At 44.0% G+C, this 22,438-nt stretch overlaps 1 long non-coding RNA gene across 2 annotated transcripts in view; it reads right to left on the bottom strand.

The window, feature by feature from the left end:
* Positions 1-1,748: 1,748 nt before the first annotated feature.
* The window catches only part of LOC121289312, a 41,965-nt gene continuing 21,275 nt past the window's right edge, over positions 1,749-22,438 (bottom strand). The window contains exons 1-2 of one of the 2 annotated variants that reach the window (XR_005945534.1): positions 18,765-18,841; positions 1,749-2,002 (exon numbers count right to left, since the gene is read on the bottom strand). This is a non-coding gene — a long non-coding RNA (uncharacterized LOC121289312). Of the gene's footprint in view, positions 2,003-18,764; positions 18,842-22,438 lie in introns of those variants that run through there. The other variant, XR_005945535.1, reaches the window with a different exon arrangement.

Here is a 22,438-nt window from a genome sequence, read left to right as displayed (position 1 = left end):
GTCAAGGCATTAAGTATGAATGCACATGAGTTGTACCCATATTCATGTGTATCATATTATTTGTAACAAATCTACTTTGACTCATACCATATTATACATAATAGGCACATTGGTTATGAATGCAAGTGGTACAAGTAAATTTTCGTCAAATTTGCATAGGTTTTCATGTCAGCTCTGGCTCAATTGGTAGCACTATTGCCTGTGAGTCAGAAGATTTTGGGTTTACATCTAATACCAGGATTTGACGCTCCAGTGCAAGACTGAGTGAGTGCTGTACTGCCAGAGATGCCGTCTTTCAGGTGAGATGTTAAACCAAGTCCCCATCTGCTCTCTCAGGTGGACCTACAAGATCCCAAGGGACTATTTCAAAGAGCCAAGGGAGTTATATTCGGGGTTCTTCAGTCAACAAATTATCTGGTCATTATCACATTGTAGAATCTTGCTGCATGCAAATTGGCTACCATGTTTCCTACAGTGACAGTAGTTCCAAAGAACTTCATTGGACATAAGGGGCTTTGAGACATCAGGTGGTCATGACAGGTGCTTTATGAATGCAAGTCTTTCTTTTTTAAAAACATCTAATTTATGAAAACATTAGCAATATATGTGAAGAGGACACTCAGTAGAGTGCATAACTCCGACATGCTGTGTTAACTCAATATTATTGCAATTACACAGCTCTTCCTTGAGGCTTTTCCCTGCCTAGTTGATGTGCTGTTATGACAAATCTGAAAAAGGAAATATTTTTTATTAAAAGCTTCCATCTTACAAGGGAGGTTTCAAGCTATTCCACATCCAATAACCTGCTCCAAAAACTCTGATCACATTTTGCCAGCTTTGACAAATTTCACCACAGCAGTTAAGACAACCTACAACATTCTAAAACAATCAACAACATTCTAAATGAAACAACTCATAACATTCAAAAACAAAACCAATTCCCCCTATCTCCCAATGGTAATGGATCTTTTAAAAGATTCCAGGATCTGGATTTAGATTCACATCTTCACCAAAAGCTACTCAGTTCTTACTTGATCTTCACTGGCAGAGGTAATTAGGACCCACAGGTTAATAAAGTGCACCACATATTACTAAATATTGCAGAAAACATGACCCTTGCACACAAAGCAGAAACAAGAGCCCAACTAAATGTTTTCACCCTATAAGAAATGGGATTGACCAACTGGCACGGCAGAGAACAGAGATAATGGGTGTTATAATTTCTGCAGGGAGGAAGGTCTGCCAAACTCCTGACCTAAATCTGTTTTTCCAGGTTTAACAGGAAATTAACTTCAACCCATCCCTGCCTGACAGGCTGAACAAATTCTATCCCAGTACTTGAGAAAAATAAACATCATCTACTTCAAGAAATATATCACAAGCAAATTAAATAACACTTGTGTTGCAGAAGGAGCAGACAAATCAGAGCAGTTATCTTCTCCAAAATCTCAGGTAATGCCTGTGAACGAAGGAATTGTGGGTGTGCAATTTGGATCAGCAAGGTTACTGAGACAACTGAAGGGGCTATTACTCCTGGGGCCACCCACTTTTGGCAAGGCATGTGCAGCACAACACATTGAAAAGGGCATTTGCGCAGGTCTGCCCTGAGAGCACCGAATGCACATGAGATCATGGCGTCATGTAGCTCAGCGAGTTAAAGTGATGTCCATTTACCAAATTGGGTTCAGGAAGGCCCATTAGAGGAATTTGCTTGTCACTTACAAAAGATCAATGTTCAACTACAAGAGGAGCATTGCACTAGTTTTATTTAAAGGGCCAGGCACAAATTGGAGGTAAGGTCATTTGGAAGAGCTCCTGAAATTGCTAGTTGAAAATATTGTGGCGTGTTTTTGGAGGGGTTGTGGTGAGTCGCTGGATTTGATGGAGAATGTTGTAGGATCCTCACTGAAAGAGCTGAGGAAGTCGTTGATCTGTCCACACAAAGTGGTGTGCAGTGGCAATGCCTCTGGATCTGCAGTACAATAGGATGATGGAGCAGAGGCTGTGGAGAGAACATAAGAACATAGGAATTATGAGCAGGAGTAGGTCATTCAGCCCTTTGAACCTGCTCCTCAATTGGATAACATCATGATTGATCTGGCTGTGGCCTCAACTTCACATTCCTGCCTGCCGTCCATAACCCTCATCTCTCTTGTCTATCAAAAATCTAACTCAGTCTTGAATAAATTTAATGACCCAGCCTCCACTGCTTTCCGGGGAAGAGAATTCCACAGGCTAATGATATTTTGAGAGACAAATATTTCCTTATCAGAATCTTAAAAGGGAGACCTAGTATTCTTAAACTATGTCCCCTAGTTTTAGTCTGCCCCACTAGAGGAAATATCCTGATGGTATCCAGCATATCAAGTCCCCTCAGGATCTTAAATATTTCAATCAAATCACCTCTCATTCTTCTAAACTCCAATGGGTACAGGTCCAACCTGTTCAACCTTTCTTCATAAGGTAAGCCCTTCATCCTAGGAATGAGTCAAGTGAATCTTCTCTGAACTGCTTCTAATACAATTGTATCCTTTTTTAAATAAAGAGACCAAAACTGCAAACTACTCCAGCTGTGATCTCACCAAGGTCCTGCACACTGCAGTAAAACTTCCCTACTTTTATATTCCGCTTGCAATAAATGCCAATATTCCATATCCCTTCCTAATCACTTGTTGTACCTGCATCTGTGATTCATGTACCAGGACACCCAGATCCCTCTGCACCACCAAGTTCTGCAATCTTTCTCCATATAAATAGTATACTGCTTTTCTATTCTTCCCGTCAAGTTGGACATGTTCATATTTTCCCCCCCTAAGTCCATCTGCCAAGTTTTTGCCCACTGGTTTAACCTATCTACATTCTTTTCCAGACTCTTTACCTGCTCTTGACAGCTTTATCTTAGTGTCATCGGCAAATTTAGCTACCATACATTCAGTCCCTTCATCCAAGCCATTGATATAGATTGTAAATAGTTGAAGCCGCAGCACTGATCCCTGTGGCACTCCATTAGTTACAGCTTACCAACCCAAAAAAGACCCATTACTCTCTACACTATGCTTCCTGTTAGCTAGCCAATCCTTTACCCATGCTAATCTGTTACCCCACCACCACCGTTGCCCTTCTCCCCACACCATCACCACACCATGAGCTTGTATCTAGTGTAGAACCTCTGATGTGGCACCTTATCAAATGCCTTTTTGAAATCCAAGTACCCTATATTCACAGGTTCCCCTTTATCCACCTTGTTTGTTACTTCCTCAAAGAACTGTAATAAATTAGTTGAACATGATTTCTTTTTCACAAAACCATGTTTGTCCTGTTATTATTTTCTAAGCATTAACTATCCTAATATAACCACCTTAATAATGGATTCTAGCAATTTTCCTATGAAAAATGTTAGGTTAACTGCCCTACAGTTTCTTGCTTTCTATCTCCTTCCTTTCTTGAGTAAAGGCACAACATTTGCTATTTTCTAATCTGCTGGGACCCTCCCAGAATCTAAGGAAATTTGGAAGATTATAACCAATGCCTCTACTATCTCTGCAGCCAATTAATTTAAGATGCTAGGATGCAGGCCATCTGTTTTCAAGGGCTTGTCAGCCTTTAGGTCTAATAGTTTTACCAACATCTTTCCCCTGGCGATGGTGATTGTTTTAAGTTCCTATGTTCTATTCACCTCTTGATTATAAAGTATTTTTGGGAAGTTTTCTAAGTCTTCTACAGTGAAGACATACACAAAATACCTGTTCAATGCCTCTGGCATTTCCTTGTTTTCCATTATCAATTCCCCAGACTCACTCTCTAGAAGACGGACAAGAGCTTGAGTTATTTCTTATTTCTATTTCTTATCCCCACCCAAACTGATTCAACATCATGCTTTTTTGAGCTAAGGTCATCTTTCACTGCTGTACTAATGACATCCTTAAATAACAGAGCTACCCAACCACATTTTCCTTGTTTCTTGTCTCTTTGAAATGTCAAATGCCCTTCAATATTCAGGTCCCAGCCCTGGTCATCTTGTAACCATATTTCTGTACTGGCTATCAGATCCTACATACTTATTTCTATTTGTGCTAACAATTCATCCATTTTCTTACAAATGCTACATGCATTCAGATACGGTGATAGGAGACTATTTGATTGGCCAGCCAATGCACCCAGAATCTCAGTGCGTATGCCATTCCGCTCTCTCCTATATGCCATTCCATTGTGCTCCTCATCTGAACTCTCAGCAGCAGTGCTTGTCCACCACCTTGCCTTCCGATGAGCTGGCACATGAACCATCCTTTACCCCCCCCAGCCTGGCTGCAGACCACTCATGCCCAGTGACTGATCACGTACTGATCCCAGCTCTATACTAGCATCTAAGGTACATGTTATGCTAGTATCTGAGCTGTTGGCTTCAAGAATCAGATCAAGTGACAAAGCGTCTTCATCAGTATTGCTTTCTCTCCCTCCTTCCTGGGTCTACTGTGCTCCCTGGGTCTCTGAAAGCAGGAAATCAGGGGAGGAATATTGGAGTGAGGGAAAGGCGGTGGGGGGGGGGGGGGGGGGGGGGGGGGGGGGGGGTGGGGATAGGGTGGGAAACAAGAGGTCCATGGTGATGCCATCTGCATTTTGCTCATCATGCCAGATAGCAGGGTAAGGGTTAGCTGGGAGAGGAGAAGGGTCTAAAAGCAGGAATAGACTGTAATCTTCAATGATCTCAATAGAACCAGATGCCACAGGTTCTATCGTAGGCTGGGAGAATGATGCATGGAGGAAGTGGAAGCAGCCTTGTCTCCTGCAGCCCCCATTGACCATTCCCCCCACTGCCCACCCAATCATCCCCCCACTGACCACCATCCCCAATGACCACCCAATTATCCTACCCACCCACCAACTGCTCCCCCCAGCCCACAACTACCCACACTGACCACCCCCCGACAAACCACCTGACACACCCCCCCACTCATCACTTGACCACTCACCACCCCACTGACCAAACCTCAATGACTATGCCCTCTGACCCCCATGTACTGCCCTGACCACCCCTGGCCACCACAGCCCCCTCACCCCAATCCTACCCACTTATCTTACAAAGTTACCTTCTTCTTGGCTTTTCAAAGTGCCCAGACCTTCAAACTTACCTGCTTAACATCAGCTAGTGCCATAAAAAGTGCTGTGTCTTCCTTATCTTTGACTCAGCTGCCCTCGACACAAGGCATTGGGAACCCACTGTTCTGCATTACTCTCACCTGACCCGAGTTGGAAGGTCAGGCAAGAAAGGTGCAGCTGCATTTCAGGATAAGTAACTAGGACTATCCAACTGTGATTGCCACTCCATGGAAGTTACAGGCCATAATTTCTCTCTCCTGTTCACCTCCACTATTTATGCCTCCAAGACTTGGAATCCCCTCTCAGCTCTGTTATTCTATTTTCGTTATTTAGGACTGTAACAATAGAATTCAGCAGTAGCCTCTTGTCATTCAGTACAGTTTCTCCTTCAGAGGGACAGGCCGCCTTTCAGAACAGAAGGCTGGTTGCACCATGTGTTATTAGTACAATGCTGCTTGGCTCCCCTCAGAGTGCAGAAGCAGCCAGCAATACAGGAGCCACTCAGCTCAATGCTCCTAGAGGTGGCAGCACAAAATTTGCATGCTAGCCACCTTCAACAGGACTGGCGCAGGCAGGCTGCCAATCGTAACCTCCTCCTCCAATAAATGGTGCAATCTAATTTTTATATCTCATTATATTAACCTTTATATGTGGTGTGTTCTTCACACTTGCAAGCGTCACACTTGTAAAGTATATACCTCATTTACACTTGATTGGCTCAAATATATTCATGGGACACCAAGTGAACAATTAATTTTGAGTGGTACTAAAAAATGAGAATGCTAAAAATCACTTCCTGCATTACTTATCCTAATGGATGAGTGGAGGATTTACAGCCATTCTAGAGAACAACAAAACTGATAAACTGTCCCCTTCTGCTTAGTCTTCACAAGGGTGACTGAATCACAGAATTGTTACAATGCAGAAGGAGGCCATTCCACCCATTGTGCCTGCACCTGCTCTCCAAATGACCAATTCACTTAGTGCCATTCCCCTGCCTTCTCCCCGTAACCTTACACATTCTTCCTCTTCAGATAAGTCTAATTCCCTTTTGAATGCTTCTGTTGAATTTGCCTCCACCACACTCTAAGGCAATGCATTCCAGACCTTAAACAATCGCTGCATGAAAAAGCTTTTCCTCAAGTCACTTTTGCTTCTTTTGCCCATTACTTTAAAGCTGTGACCTCTCGTTCTTGTTCCTTTCATGTGGGAGAACAATTTTTCCCTTTCTCTAGATTCCCCATGGATTTTTAACACCTCTATCAAATCTCCTCTCAGCCTTCCTTTCTCTGAGGAAAACAGTCCTAACTTCTCCAACTATCTTGCTGCTTCAGTGATTCATTTTAACTGATAAATTTTCCTCGGCAAGGGCTTTGTCACAAATTGATCCCAGGATGTGCCTACGGCAACATCTCTGGATAACTTAGGGACGATCAGTTTTGTACTCAGCAGACTGGTAAGAGCTGTATAAAACGTGATAACTGTGAAGCAGTAAACTCCGCAGCCCCCCAGGTGGGTTCAGTCAGCATTTCAAAGAGTAAAGAAAGCTTAACATTTGATGAGGTCCCTCAGCATGATCCTATTAGAAGTCTAAGCTGCTTGAAATCATCCCCAATGCTGTTGGTGACTGACACACAGGGTTCATCTTGTGAACAGCCACTTCAGAACAAAATTATTGAACTAAAAACAGAAGATGCTGGGAAACGTCAGCAGGTCTGGCAGCAACTGTGCAGAGGGAAACAGAGTTAATGTTTCGAGTGCATGTGACTGTTCTTCAAAGCTAAAGAGAAGTAGAAATGTGATGGATTTTATGCTGTTTGAGAGGGGGTGGAGCTGGTGGAGCAAGATAGAAGGCCAGGGATGGGTAGGAGCTAAGGAGATGTCATGGGCACAAGACAAAAGAGTGTTAACCATAGTGGTAAAGACTGAACAAGGTGCTAATAGTGACGTAAAGTAAGATAGCAGAATATGTTAATAGCGGAACAAGTGCAAACATTCTGTGAAAGCACAATATGGAACAAGTGACAGATGGCTCGGTAAGGGAGTGGGGGGGTGGGGTTGGTTGGGGAAAAAGGATTTTTTAAATAAATAAATAAATAATAGACAAGAAATAAAAATAAAAATAGATTTTAAAAATTGAATAAAAAGGGGTCAAGATGGAGGAAGGAGTTCATAGTCTGAAGTTGTTGAATTCAATATTCAGTCCGGAAGGCTGTAAGGTGCCTAGTCGGAAGATGAGGTGCTGTTCCTCCAGCTTGAGTTGGGCTTCACTGGAACAATGCAGCAGGCCAAGGATGGATATGTGGGCATGAGAGCAGGGTGGTGTGTTGAAATGACAAGCGACAGGGAGGTCTGGGTCATGCTTGCGAACAGACCGAAGGTGTTCTGCAAAATGGTCACTCAGCCTGCGTTTAGTCTCCTCAGTGTAGAGGAGACCGTATTGGGAGCAGTGAATACAGTAGACCAAATTGAAGGAGGTGCAAGTGAAGCGCTGAAAGGAGTGTTTGGGGCCTGGGACGGTGAGGGGGTAAAGTAGCAGGTGTTGCACCTTCTGCAATTGCATGGGAAGGTGCCATGGGAAGGGGATGAGGAGTTGGGGGTGATGGAAGAGTGGACCAGGGTGTCACAGAGGGAACAGAACCTACAGAATGCCAACAGGGTGCTGAACTATTGTTTCCCCAGCTTATCTGACTGGTGTCTGTCTATGGGTCTTCATTTGAAACACTTATCCAAATCAGTGTGACTCTTCATCACAATGAGACAATGCCTTGGCTGCAGAAGGGAGTCCCTGGACACTTTAGTTGTGATGTCAGGTGTTGATGATGCCATATTGCCAATGCCTCATGCTTGCACACTGAAAGACAGTCGAAACCAGTATTAGTAAGATCATAACTGATCTACATGGACACCGGACGCACGATTTAAGCATCAATGCCAGAGTGAGCAGCCTGTTCTCCTGTCACCTTGCCTTCTCAAACAGCAGAAGATAAAAGCAGTCTGTGGCAAGTTCAGGTGCTGAGGTCGTTGCCGATTCAAGCGATTTTGAATTTTCTGTCTCTTCTACACCTTTCCCAGCTCCCTTTTTCATAATAAAAACAGAAAATGATGGAAAAATTCAGCAGGTCTGATGGCAACTGTGGAGAGAGAAACAGAGTTAACGTTGCGAGTCTGTGTGACCCCATAAGGACTTGAAACGTTAACTCTGTTTCTCTCTCCACAGATGCTGTCAGACCTGCTGAGTTTTTCCAGCATTTTCTGTTTTTATTTCAGATTTCCAGCATCCACAGTATTTCGCTTTTATCCCTTTTCCATAAGTCAATTGAAGTGAAAATCAGGCATGTTTAAGATAAGTTGCAGGCTTACAATTGGCCTTTTACAAAACCACACAATTCTAATTTCACCCCCAATATTTTGGAATTCATACCAATCCTGTCTGGCTGACAATGAAATGCACTCACCACTGAACAGGTTCCTGAGACCTGCAAGTCAGGATATTTCTTCCCAAAGGGCACAGCAGTGTTATCTTATTAGGCCAGCAGCTCAAGGCATCAACAGTTTAAATCCCTGCATGCTAAGTAATGAAATGCAGTGAGTCTGGCAATTGATGAGTTAGTACCTGACAAATTGATCACCAAAACTGCCAGATTATGATAAAATCCCATAGGTTTCCTTACCACCTACAATGTTTAGTTGGCTCTCAGGGCCCTGTTAACAACAGCAGCAACAATTTGTATTTATAGCTCCTTTAGCACAATAAAATAAAGGTGCTTCATAAGGGAATTCTAAAACAAAATATGATACTGAGTCACGTAAGGAGATAATAAGGCAGATGACCAAAAGCTTGATCAAAGAGATAGATTGTATGGAATATTTTAATGGAGAAAAAAGAGACAGAGAGGCGGAGAGCTTTAGGAAGAGAATTCCAGGGTGTAGGGCCTTGGCAGCTAAAGGCATGGCCGCCCATGCTGGAGGGATTAAAATCTGAGATGCCCAAGAGACCAAAATTGGCTGAGTACAATTTTCTTAGAGGGTTGTGGGGTTGGAGGATATTACAGAGATAGAGAGAGATGAGACCATAGAGAGATTTGGAAACAAGGTTGAGAATTTTAAAATCGAGATGTAGCTATTTTGAAGCCAGAGTAGATCAGCGAGCACAGAGGTGATCGCTTAATGGAAGATGATCCGTGTAGCAAAGTGATTTGGTAAAGAGCTTTTTCCAGGTGTGGGCAGAGAATGAATGAAGGTTTAGAGCAGGAAATGGGATGAAGATGAAGAGCAATGCAAGGAAATGATCAGAGATGGCCATGTCTATGATTGATACTATGGGAGTAGAGACACCACATGAAATGGCAAAGTGAAGAGGCTGGCCTTGAATATGGGTTAGGGAATTTATAGGAATGGAAAGATTAAGAAAGCATAAGAGGGTAGTAAATTCTAAGCAGAGAAAATATGATGAAATCACCAAATATGAGAAGTCACTCAAAGCAGAAGCTGGAGGAGGAAAGCATGGAAGATAACTCTGAGAAAACAGGCCTGGTTTGTTTGGATGCACGATAGGGAATAAGGATTTTAAATGAAATGTGGCAGGGGTGGAACATGGTGAGATGCATAAAGGAGGAGAAAATAACAGAGGAGTAAGCAGACCAACCAAGGTATCATTTGACGATAAGAGCCACATCGCTACCACGGTAGGCTGGGTAGGGCATGTGTTGAAAGATATTGCCAAGCAGAGAGATTTCAGTCAGGAGAAAGGTGTCATCTCCCCTCAGCCAAGTTTCCTTCAAGGCCATGATGTTATGTGATCAAACACAGTAAACATGTAGATTTCAAGAGCCTTGTTCGCAAATGAATGAGAATTCTGAAGGGAGATGCAGCAAGGGGCGGTAAGAGCTGAGCCACTGGCAGAGTACACAGGATCAAAACTGGGAGGGGTGAGTTGGCAAGGGAGAAGATTAGCAAGATTAGCTCCCATCAGTGCACTGGATGGGAAGTTTGGTGATAGATTGGGATGGGGCAGCTCGAGGCAGCGACGAGTATCTCACTGGGCCCTTCAGAGGATGCCAAAAAAAGTACAGAGGGAAGCTGCAGGCTTATCTAAGAGCGTCAAGCCTGAGATGGCAGAAGGAGAGTAGGAAGATCAAGGAGTGCTGAAGGGTTGGGGGCAGCCATTTGGAGGACAGGAGAAATGAAAGGTGAAATGATGAGAGGAGAGAGGGTTCAAGGAGGGGTAAAGAGAAAAGGAGTAAAAACTGTGGTAAAAGAGAAGCGGAAATGGAAGTGAAGGGGCACGGGTTTGGAATGACAAACAAGATGTGCACGCAAATGGACATGGGGAAAACTGGAGTTACAGAGACCTGGATACATAGCAATTATTAGGACATATGTCCCGGTCACGAATGGGGAATAGAGGAAGGATAATAAAGAGAATCCAGAGTTAAAATCAGAAATCCCATGGAGGGATATAGCTGACATATGTAGAGTGGAATGAGCATGGAGCATTGACAAACTATTGTTGAAGTTCGGAGACTGGTGTAGCAGACAAGTGAAGTCCAGAAGCTATTTGAAAGGTAAATTATTGGAGAACACATTGTTGGATGTAGTTCCATTGGATTGAAGATCCAAGACGTGTGCGGAACTGGTTTCAGGGTAGAAAGATGATGGCCAAATTGGAGTTAACAATAATATCGTGACGTGGTGGAGAAATATATTGCACTTCAGGAGAGAAGGACTCTGGCCAGGAACGAGACTGTAGCTGAAGTTGATAAAGCTGTAGATCCGGTAGGGCAGGCTGTGGTTTATGGTGTAAACCAGTGTGAACCATTCCAAAAGCGTAGTCTTGGTGCTCAAAGACGTGCATAGAGAAGTCCAAGAATTTGAAGTCAAATTCAAAAATAATCCAGCACTCACCAAAGAAGGCAGAGGGCAGGTATGATGAGGGAATAGACAGTAGTTAACAAAATAAGGCTAAAATTCATCCATTATTAGAGTCAGAAGAACATAAACAGAAGAGAGGCACTGAGGGCAGAATAGGCAAAGAATGGCTGTAGATGGCCAAGAACAGAAGGAACCAACTGCCCAGGAGCCATCTCAAATAGAAGTTAAGTGGTAAAGCATTTGATACAGAGAACAACTATAGATAGATCTACATGATTTCACAACCAAGTGATCAGAGAAATGTTCTATGGCCGTTTTACATCCAGTTGAGAATGGTGATGGGGTAATCTGGTAAATAATGAAAAGAAATGGCTCAATGTAAATTCCTATCTTCACCTGTAGAGGAGTTCAGCACGTAGTGCAAGAGACAAGGCTGAAGTGCTTGTAAATGTAATCAGCAAAAAGTGTTAAATGGGCAATTTCACTAGCCTCCTCCTGAAGTATCCACTATAATGCATGCCAGTGTCCAGTCAATTCAGTTCACTTCACGTATTTAAGAAAAAGCTGAATGCATTGAATGCAATTAAGAATATGGACCTGAAAACAACACAGCTGTTGTGCTGAAGACCTGTACATGAGATAGAATTGTACCCATTAGTCAAGCTATTCCAATGCAACTGGGACACTGGCATCTCTCTGACAACGTGAAAAATCACACTCTATCCATGAAAGAAAGAGCAAATCTCACCTGGCCAATTAGCAACATATCAGTTTCTTTCCAATCGTCAGTAAAGTGATGGAAGGTGCAATTGACATTGACATCAAGCAACACCGACTCAACAATAATGCAATCTCAGATTTCATCAAACCTCATCCCAATTTTCTCTAGAAATGGAAATGAGCCGAGTGTCAGACCAGACCTGAGCATAACGAAGATGTGAGTTTAAAAAGTGTGACACAAAGGGCAGAATTTTTCCCTTGTCGGGTGGGCGCAGTGGGTGGGCCCAGAGTGGCCTCGAAACCAACCACCGCCTGCGATCGGGCCCTGACCGTGCTTTCACACTGGTGGGCCAATTAAGGCCCACCCAGCATGAAACGCGGCTCTGCACTGGCCAGGAAGGGCCGACCCAATGGTGACCTAACGGCCAGTTTAAAAATGGCCTAGCCAGCCCCAGAAATGCTGCCAGGGAAGGACGTCTGGCTGCCGTTGTACCAATGGAATCAAGTGCAGCTGCAAACGCCAGGCGGGAGGGCAGGTCGGTTAGGCACCCAACTCCCCACTTCTTTGGTGAGTGCCTCCCTGGTCTCCTGGAGGAGGTAACTGCCAGGAGGGACACCCTTATTCCCAGAGACGGGAGGAGGAGGCCAACGCAACTCACCAAAAGGGCATGGGAGGAGGTGGCAGCCCAGGCGAGCAGCCAAGACGTGGTGCAACGCACACAGCTACAGTGCCAGAAGCACTTCAGTGGCCCGCTGCACTCAGGAAGGGTGAGTACCATGTTAGCATGGATCAGTGTGCCTCAGTGTTAAGGTGTGGCCGTAACCCCATGGACCTCAGGGGTGCTAGAGTCTGAGTTCCAACTGTCAATCACGCCGGAGCTGGCCAAGGGGGTGAGCTCTGGCTGCTTGGGCTGAGTGCTTGCGACTCAAGGGCCACAAATTGGATGTGCCCTTGGAGGTGTTCCTCCGCTGGGGTTGGCCAGGCTGCAATGGCACTGAAGGTAGAGAGTGGTCTAATCAATGCTCCTCTGTCTTTTCTAGAGAAGACAAGCTGTATCCAAGCTGAGAGGGCATGTATAGGCAGAGGCCCGCCCAACCTGCTGCTGCTCACCAGGTTCGAACAGGACGCCCTAGAACTGGAGAGCCGGCACGCTCCCTGTGCAACCGGGCATGGAGAGGCGGGGGTGCCAGATGAAATTAAGAGCACAGTGCACAGAGGTGAGAGTTTCAGATTGTGCAACCATTCTAGTTTAGTCCCTTCATTGATGTGAGCCTCAAACCTGGAGTCCCCATTGATCTTTGAAAGGTGATGGCACTATGATGCAGATCACCATTGTCTCACCCGGGTACCTGGCATGCACAGTGACAGTCTGATGACTTTAACTAATGACATGTCCTTGTTCTCCCTTTTAGGTTCACCAGCAGGCATCCGATCTGCAGATCTCTAAAGGCCACCCCTGACAGTGAAGGACCACCGGCTGTCATTTTCACCTGTGTCACACCTGCTCTTTGAAGCAGGTACCAGCACAGATATCAGCGCCTCAGTGGTCATTAGAGCGGTGGCTAGTTTCTCGGTGCACATTGGTGAGGGCACTTCACACTCACTTGAGGTAAAAGCAGAGGCAGAGAGCGCCCAGGGTGCCGGCAGTCAAAGGACTGCTTGGGACCAGGACAATGCAGTTGAAGGCTGATGATGAGCCTCTGAAGTCATCCATTATGCGCCAGATGCTAAATGGCAAGGGAAATCTGGCGAAGATCCATGAAGGTCTGCGTGCCATGGTCTCTGTGATGGAGGAGTCCATGCAGAGCATGAGCACTGCGTTGACCGAGCACTGTAAGCAACCTGGGAGAAAAAAATCATAGGGGCATTAAAAATTAAATGTTTCCACACCAGAGCCCACAGCACCACCATCCCATCCCCCCACAGTCTCCTTCTCTATCAGCTAAACAGCCTTTACCTCACTTCCAACAATTTTACAGCTAATTAATGAGAGTGTTCAAAGAAATTGCTAAAACACATCATTATTAATGCCCCTATGATTTTTCTCCCAGGCAGCTTACAAATTGAAAATTCATCCTTAATTTCTTGACACTCTGGGAAAATCCTGGAGGCCTTTACAATTCTAGTGATCAGGTTCATATCCAATATACAAGCTAGCATGGCCCTAAGCTTCCAGCTTCCTGACCTTTTAATTCTCCACCCCATTCACTCTAATCTTTCTGTCCTCTGCCTCCTGCACTTTTCCAGTAAAGCTCAGTGTAGGCCCGAGGAACAGTGCCCATCTTTCATTTAGATTTTGCATAGCCCTCTGGACTAAACATTGAGCTCAACAATTTCAGATCAAAGCCTTTGACCCATTTTTTTGGACAGCAGCTGTTGGTGGTGATCCTGCCGTCCAATTTAAAACTCCTCTGAACACATTTTTGTCTCTACGTCCCATTGCTATCTCTTTTTGTCTTTCACTATCATCCCTTTTGTCATTTAATCTCTCCTGCCTTCCACCCCATCATAGATCTTCCCTTTTTCCTTCCTTCCATTTACTTTCCTGGCTTAACAACTGTTACCTCACTAAGCACTCCCAACTCTGATGAAGGGTCACCGGACCTGCTGAGTATTTCCAGAATTTTCTGTTTTTATGACCCAGGGAATGACTCATGGTGATTGCAGGCCAATCATTGCAGCTCTGGGATGTCACTGCTCTTGGTTGCCATGGCAGTACCGTCATCCCAACCATTTACAGCTGCTTCATCGATAACCTTCACTTCGTTATGACATCAGAAGTAGCGCTGTTTGCTGACAATTGCAAACTGTTCAGCTCCATCTATAAACCAAGAAGCCACCCAGGAAGTGGAGGAAATCTCGCAAGCAGAGCTAATTTATTTACATGTACAGGGTGCTGACCCAGGTCCACCTTTCCACCAGGATCTCATCCAAGGCCAAGAGTGTTATGAATTCCTTCACTGTCGACATTTTTGTGTGCATTGCCTCCGTGGTTTCATGCCTCATTCACTACAGCAAGTGCCACACCATCTTGGTCAGGGAGATCCAGAACGCCGTCCACCTCATGCTGCCAGGGGAACTGGCAAAACACGCCATCTCCGAAGGCATGAAAGTGGTCACCAAATGTACCAACTCCATTCAGGTCGATAATTTTAAAGATTATAACCCATCAAGAATGAAGCAGCCCACAGAAAGACCTGGGCAACATCTGGGCTCAAGATTTTTTTTCAATTCATTTATGAGATGTGGGCTTCGATGGCTAGGCCAGCATTTATTGCCCATCCCTAACTGCCCTTGAGAAGGTGGTGGTGAGCTGCCTTCTTGAACTGCTGCAGTCCATGTGATCTAGGTACACCCATAGTGCTGTAAGGGAGGGAGTTCCAGGATTTTGACCCAGCGACAGTGAAGGAATGGCGATATATTTCCAAGTTAGGATGTTGAGTGACTTGGAGGGAAACTTCCCAGTGGTGGTGTTCCCATGTATCTGCTGCCCTTGCCCATCTAGATGGTAATAGTTATGGGTTTGGAAGGTGCTGTCTTAGGTTAACAAATGGTAGGCCACATTTGCACCAATAAAGTGCCCTCAGCATCAATATTTTTTGGAGGTCACCTTTCACAAATAAATTAGACTAAATATATTGACACCATGGCTCTATTAGCAGGACCGAAGCTGAGAACTTTGTGAAGAGTGGTTTACCTACATACCTCACAAAGCTCACGGTAGGAGTGTAATCAAATACCCACCACTTGACTGAATGGGTGCAACTGCAAGAACATTCAATAAACTCAACACCATCTAGCACAGAAGTTTCTGCTACAGTGTACTCCCTGTAAATGATTTCAATATCCATCACTCCAGCACTGGCAAAGTGTAGCTGTAAAACTGTGACTAAATTGTGGCTCCACATGTACTGCATGTAGTGCAGAATACAGGATGTACTGTGACTGTTCACCAGCGCCATTCACAATATGACTTTGGACAAGAGCATTAGAAACTTCAGAGTACCGTCATCTCCAAATTCTTCACCCAGTCATACACCGTCCTGACTTAGAGACATGCAACATTTTGAATTTATGTGGCACCTTTAAGTGAGACATCTCAGCAACGTTATCAAATGCAGTTTATCTGTTTTCTTCTTTTCCATGAGACGTGATCATCACTGGCATCGCCAGAAATTGTCCCTCATCCCTAAGTGCCCTTGAGAAAGTGGAACAGCGAGGCTGGGGTAATGTTACTGGGTTAGTAATCCCGAGACGTGAACTAATGCTCCATACATGTTCAAATCCCATCAGGCCAGCTGGTAGAGTTTAAATTTAATTAATTAATCTGGAATTAAAAAGCTAATCTTAGTAAAATGGTAACCATGAAACCACTGGATTCGTGTGAAAACCCATCTGATTCATTCATGCCCTTTAGAGAAGAGAATCTGCCAACCTTACGCAGTCTGGCCTACATGTGACTCCAAACCCACAGCAATAGATTTGGCTCTTAACAGCCCTTTGAAATGGCCTAGCAAGAGCTCAGTAGTTCCACTGAAAATTCAATGCTGAGTTACATAAGGAGACATTGGATCAGATCAATAAAAGGGGAGTGAGGTCAAGTGCCAGAAAGGCTTAGGAAGAAGATTCCAGAGCTTAGGGCCTAGGCAGCTGAAGGCATGGCTGTCAATAGTGGAGCAGTGAAAATCAGGGATCAGCAAGGAACAAGAATTGGAGAAGCCAATTCTCGGGGTCTCGGAAATTTGTAGAGTTGGAGGGGGTTTCACGGATGACAGGAGCCAAGCCATGAGGGATTTGGAAACAATAAACATGGCATTAAAATTGAGGTGTTGCTGGACTGGAATGTAGGCCAATGAGCACAGGGATGATGGGTGAATGGAACTTGGTGTAAATCATTGCATAAGCAAAAGAGTTTTGCATGAGCTCAAATTTGAGCTGGGTTCAAAGTGGGAGGTTAGTCATGAGAGCATTGGAATAGTTGACTCTAGAGATAACAAAGGTGTGGGTGAAGATTTCAGCATCAAATGAGCTGAGGTGGAGCAGAGAGGGGCCATGTTATGAAGATGTAAGCAGCAGTCCTGGTGATAGAGATGATTTGAGGACAGAGAACGGATACCAAGTATGTGAACGGTTCAGACTGAGATATTGGCCAGAAAGAAAGGGAGTGTCAGTGGCTAGGGAACAGAGATGGTTGGTGGGGTGGGGCAGAGCGTGGTGACAGAAGACAATTGCCTTAATCTTTGCAATATATAATGGGAGAAAATTTCTGCCCACCGAATACTGGATGCTCAATAAGCATGTGACAAACAGAAGGCAGTGGAGGGGTTGAGAGAGGCGGTGATGAGGTAGAACGGGGTGTCATCAGGTTGCACATGGAATCTGACATTGTGTTCTGCAAGGGGCAGTACGCTGATGAGAAACAGGAGGAAGCTTAGGATAGATCCTTGGGGAACTCGAGAGGAACAATGTGGGAGCAGAATAGATAGAAATGAAACCAGGCAAGGGCAGTCAGCTGCAACGAGATCACCATTCCTTCATGGCTGGTGGGTCAAAATCCTTGCAATCCCTCAAAAAACCCATTACAAGAGCAGCAACCCAGCTTCAGCATTTGAGGAGAAACCCCAACATCCTTTTCTCAGGAATGGGCCTTGCCAGTTCTTCCCGCATGCTACAAAAAAGGAACACCAACAATCCCAAGGACAGCTGATTTCAGTAAAACAGATTATCTGATCCCTTATCTCGACGCTCTCTGTGGGACCTTACATATATTGGCAGCCATATTTTCTCACATTACAAACTGATTACATTGCAAAAGTATTTCATTAGCTGCAAAATGAAGATCTTGGAAAGTTACACAGGTACAAGCTCCATATAACAAGTTTAAAATATCATTCACTTATCACTCTGCTATTGTTTGTTGTTGCACTTTTTAGTTGGGAAGACTGAAAATCAAGTCAATCTGACAGATCCAAATACCTTGACTAACTTAAGGACTGACTGATTCTGTCTGCTCCATCTAAATTTAACAACATTTAGCTGCCATCTCTAGGGTTCTATGTCTGTAAAAATATTCATCGTGCCATCCTTATGGGACCTTTAGTCTAATGCTCATTAACCAGCTCTGACACTCTGTGCCAATAAGTTCTTTATGCCTAAAGTTCCATTTAATAAGTTTCACATTAAACTGTAGGACATTAGAAGTCAATTGATTTACATCTTATAAGGAACCTGTGACTTATTGGAATGTACAGTGCAGTGAAACAAATATTGCTGTGATTTAAATCATGTCACTCAGTCACAGAAAGCAGACTTCCATCATAACATCTTAACAACAGCACCATAAAATAAACAGCTCAAAAGTAGAATGAATCCATTGCTCATCTGCATATTATAGAATATTGCATCATCACAGGGAAGAGGTATTATGGTAATTGGCAATTTATCAAGAATTACTTTTGTGCATATTGACCTAGTATAAAAGAGACTAACATTTTAGTGCCTCTGAGGGCATAAGGTAAGTGGATCACCCGCTAGGAATCAGGAATAGGTCAGTATCGGGATCCACCAGGTAAATGTTGTGTTTCCTATATTACAACAGTGATTACACTTCAACGGTACTCCATTAATTGTAACGTGCTTTGGGACATCTTAGGTTTGTTACGAACATTATACAGATACAAGTTTTGCTATTGAAATTACAGCCCAAATTCTGGGGTGGGATGGCAAGGAATCCTCATCCATCTTCTGCACAGCACACATGCCTTGGATGTCATCCTTCTGGATAAGCATTAATTTTATGTCATTTTATGGTCTCCAGAAGCTTAGCCATGACTGATATTAAGCTAACTGGTCTATAATTCACCCTGTTTTGGCTTTGTTGTGCACAGGGGTTAAATTGGCAAGCCCCCAGACTTCCAAGACAGCTTCTATACCTGAGAATGTTTGAAAGGTTGGGACAGAGCCTTGGCTTTTTTTCCTCTGACATCCCGGAATGTTCTCCAATGCAAACCACCAGGGCCCAGGGCCTTTTCCACTTTGAGTTCCACTCATTTTTCCACTAGCACTTTCTTACCTCCATTTATCCTATCTGGCTGCCTCACCATCGCCTCTTGCGCCCTTTCATTACCACGACCACTCTTTTTTCTGAAAAATAAAGCTGATTATTCATTTGAATAGCCTCCTCCTGTGCTTTAATAACTTTACTGTCTGCCTTCAGTGTCTCTGCTATTTCTTCATCTTCTGTAGGATTTCCCTTTTCAACCCAAGTCAGCCCTTCCCTTTCTTTAACTACAAGTATTCTTGTATTTTTGTGGTACCTGCTGTTTCTTCTTGTGTTACCTGTCAATCTTATCCATTCTCTTCTTAGCTTTTCTAACCTTTTCTGCTTTCTCTCTATATTCTCTACATTTGGTTGATTCTCTCGTATTATTAACTCTAAAGAGAGAGTCTATGGAAGGGAGCAAAGTAAAGACTAGTGAAGTCCTTTGTTGTCGCCATAGAGCTGTGGCTCCAACATTAGTGCAGCAGCACATCACATAGTCTATCTCCTTCACAGTCTGTACGTCTCAGAACCGCACCATGATTTATAAAGTTTGATTCCCAATTTAGCTTGTTGCCCTGCTCTGCAAACTGGAGAGCCACTTTTCCACAATATATCAAGCGATTTGTTTCAGCTGTTAAACTGATTCACTTTCAGGATTTTCTCTTCAGTTCTGTTGCTTGAAACAACATATCACCAATGGTGTTACTGAACTCAAATATGTATTTGTTCATCAGTGCCAACTAAGTAGGGTTACACTGATTTGCTGTCTACCATTACATTGATTAATAGACTAAGTATTGCTGGGGCGGGGGGGGGTAACTATGTACAAATTGTTGAAAATGCTAAGGCAGGTTGAGGAAGTCACTAATAAGGCAAATGGGATCCTGGGATTTATAAATAAAGCCATAGGGTGGAATTTTACACCAGCCAAAGTTAATGGAGTTTGGAATAGCTCGCTGCATTTTCCAGCCCCATCCCTGCTGTGACAGGGCCCTAAAATTCTGGCCATAGAGTACAATGGTAAAAAGTTACGGTAAGCCTTTATAAAACACTGGTTCTGCCACAACTGGGGTAGTGTGTCCAGTGCTGGGAGCCACAATTTGGACAGGGTGTGAAGGCATTGGAGAGGCTGCAGAACAGATTTACAAGAATGGTTCTGGGGATGAGAGAGTTAGTTACATGGATAGATTGGAGAAGCTGCAATTGTTCTCCTCAGAGAAGAAAAGATTGAGAGGAAATGTAATAAAAGTGCTTAAGGTCATGAGGAGTCCAGTCAGAGTCATAGAGTCGTAGAATTATACAGCACAGAAACAGGCCCTTCGGTTCATCGTGTCCATGCTGGCCATCAAACACACATCTATTCTAATCCCATTTTCCAGCACTTGACCCATAGCCCCGTATGCCATGGCGTTTCAAGTGCTCACCCAAATGCTTCTTAAATGTTCTGAGGGCTCCTGCCTCTACCACCCCCTCAGGCAGTGTGTTCCAGATTCCAACCACCCTCTGGGTGAAAATTTTTCCTCAAATCCCCTCTTAACCCTCTGCCCTTTACCTTAAATCTATGCCACCTGGTTATTGACACCACCGCTAAGGGGAAACATTTCTTCCTATCTACCCTATATGCCCCTCATAATTTTGTAAACCTCTATCAGGTAACCACACCCATGCCCCTCCCCCTCAGCCTTCTCTGCTCTAAGGAAAACAACCCTAGGCCATCCAGTCTCTCTTCACAGCTGAAATGTTCCAGCCCAAGCAACATCATGGTGAATCTTCTCTGCACCCTCTCTAGTGCAAACTGTTCAATTAGCATAAGAGCTGAGAACCAGGAGACACTGATTTAAGGTGACTGGCAGAAGAAGCAGAGAAGACATGAGGAGAAACTTTTTTTATATATGCAGTCAGTGGTTAGGATCTGGAATGCACTGCCTGAGAGTGTGCTGGTAGCAGATTCAATCCTGGCTACCAAACAGGGATTGGAAGAAAAAAATTGCAGGCTGCAAGAGAAAGTGCTGGGGACCGGGCCTGAGTTGCTCTCACCGAGAGCTGGTAGGGACACGACGGATGAATGGCCTTCTTCCGTGCTGTAACCATTCTATGTTAATTTTCAATACCCTGACCTTCTTCCGTGCTGTAACCGTTCTATGTTAATTTTCAATACCCTTAATCTTTACAGCTTCAATCGAACTCTCTGTTGCACCTGGCATGCCTCATACCAGAAATCCGGGGTACGACCCCCGTGCCCTTCCCCGTCGTGAGCAACAGCACCCCACTCAATGAGAGAAACACTCCTCTGGAGGCCATTAGAAAGTGCATCAGAGGATGTATGCAACGCGGAAGATTCGGCAACAAGCAGGCACTCATTACTGAGAAAGATGCAAAATGTTCTATGGAAAACTATGCATTGGAAATAATAAAATCACAAACAGGAAAAAGCTATTGAAAAAAAACCTCAGGACTTTTTCATATGCTATAAACCCGGGTGCTTCAATGTTATGGAAACAAAATTTTGCAGAGGCAATTCTTGTCTCTACAACTCAACTCTAAAGTTTACATTGCAGCACTCGACTCCTCCACAGTGAATGTCCGGGTAGATTCACACTTCAAAACAAAGAGCCCTCGGGACGACATGTGACCCCGATTCACAGTCCAGCTGATCAAAAAAGGAAGAATGTGCTGGCATTTGCTCGGTGCTAAAAAGGGCCAAACAGCACGATTCAAAACGTACAATAGCCTGATGCTACTGTGTCAGTCGGCCAGAGTAAACATTTGGGGGAATCTTCCAAAATGTCACCGCCAAACCAGCTCAAGCCACGGTCATTTCGAACTGCCTGGGAAAATCGGAACTTGGTGCCATTGTCTTTGACCAATACACAAGCCAATCCAGCAGCATAGTCAGGCACAACATCTGGCATTAAACTCCCGGGGGGTGTACATTTCATTCAGAATATACATTCCCTTCTGCACAAAATCCTTCGCTCTAGTTCGCGAGAGGCAATTGTCAGCTTGCAAATATTTCCTCAAAAGGCGAAAATAAACGGAATCACAAGTGGCTGAGGGGTCAATCGAAATATAAAAAAAAAAATCCGAAATGAATAAAAAAGAACGACCCGAGGCTTACTTCAGAATCAATTTTCGCCAGGGGGATGTGGCCCGTCTATATTTTTCAGCACTTCGGATAGCTCTTATGCTTAATTCCAATCTACTCCAGTCTCAACCTGTTCCTATCCCGAGGGTTATGGTACTGGGTTTGTAACCCCAAGATCAAGAGTTCAAATCTCACAATGGCAAACTGTGAAACATGTAACTTCATCTGAAACAGATGGAAACAGGTTTGTACTCGAAAGAGTATCAAGAGTTCAAATCTCACAATGACAAACTATGAAACAATGTATATTATGGTACTGGGTTTGTAACCCCAAGATCAAGAGTTCAAATCTCACAATGGCAAACTGTAAAACAATGTAACTTCATCTGAAACAGATAGAAACGGGTTTGTACTTGAAAGAGTTACAACCCCTACAGCACTCCAGTTGTGAACACAGTAAAAATCCAATCCCACCCCCACCCTAATTCCCCTCAAACTCCAATTCCTTTCCCATCCGGTTCCGATTTCACTAACTCATGGTCCCAGTAACATTCCTTAAGGCAAATCCCAAACTTTTTTTTAATGGAAGATAGTCTATGCAGCACATTTCATGTTCACT

This window comes from Carcharodon carcharias, chromosome 16 (genome assembly GCF_017639515.1).
Source record: "Carcharodon carcharias isolate sCarCar2 chromosome 16, sCarCar2.pri, whole genome shotgun sequence".
NCBI classification, from domain to species: Eukaryota; Metazoa; Chordata; class Chondrichthyes; order Lamniformes; family Lamnidae; genus Carcharodon; species Carcharodon carcharias.
This window is presented reverse-complemented; position numbering and strand designations above follow the sequence as displayed.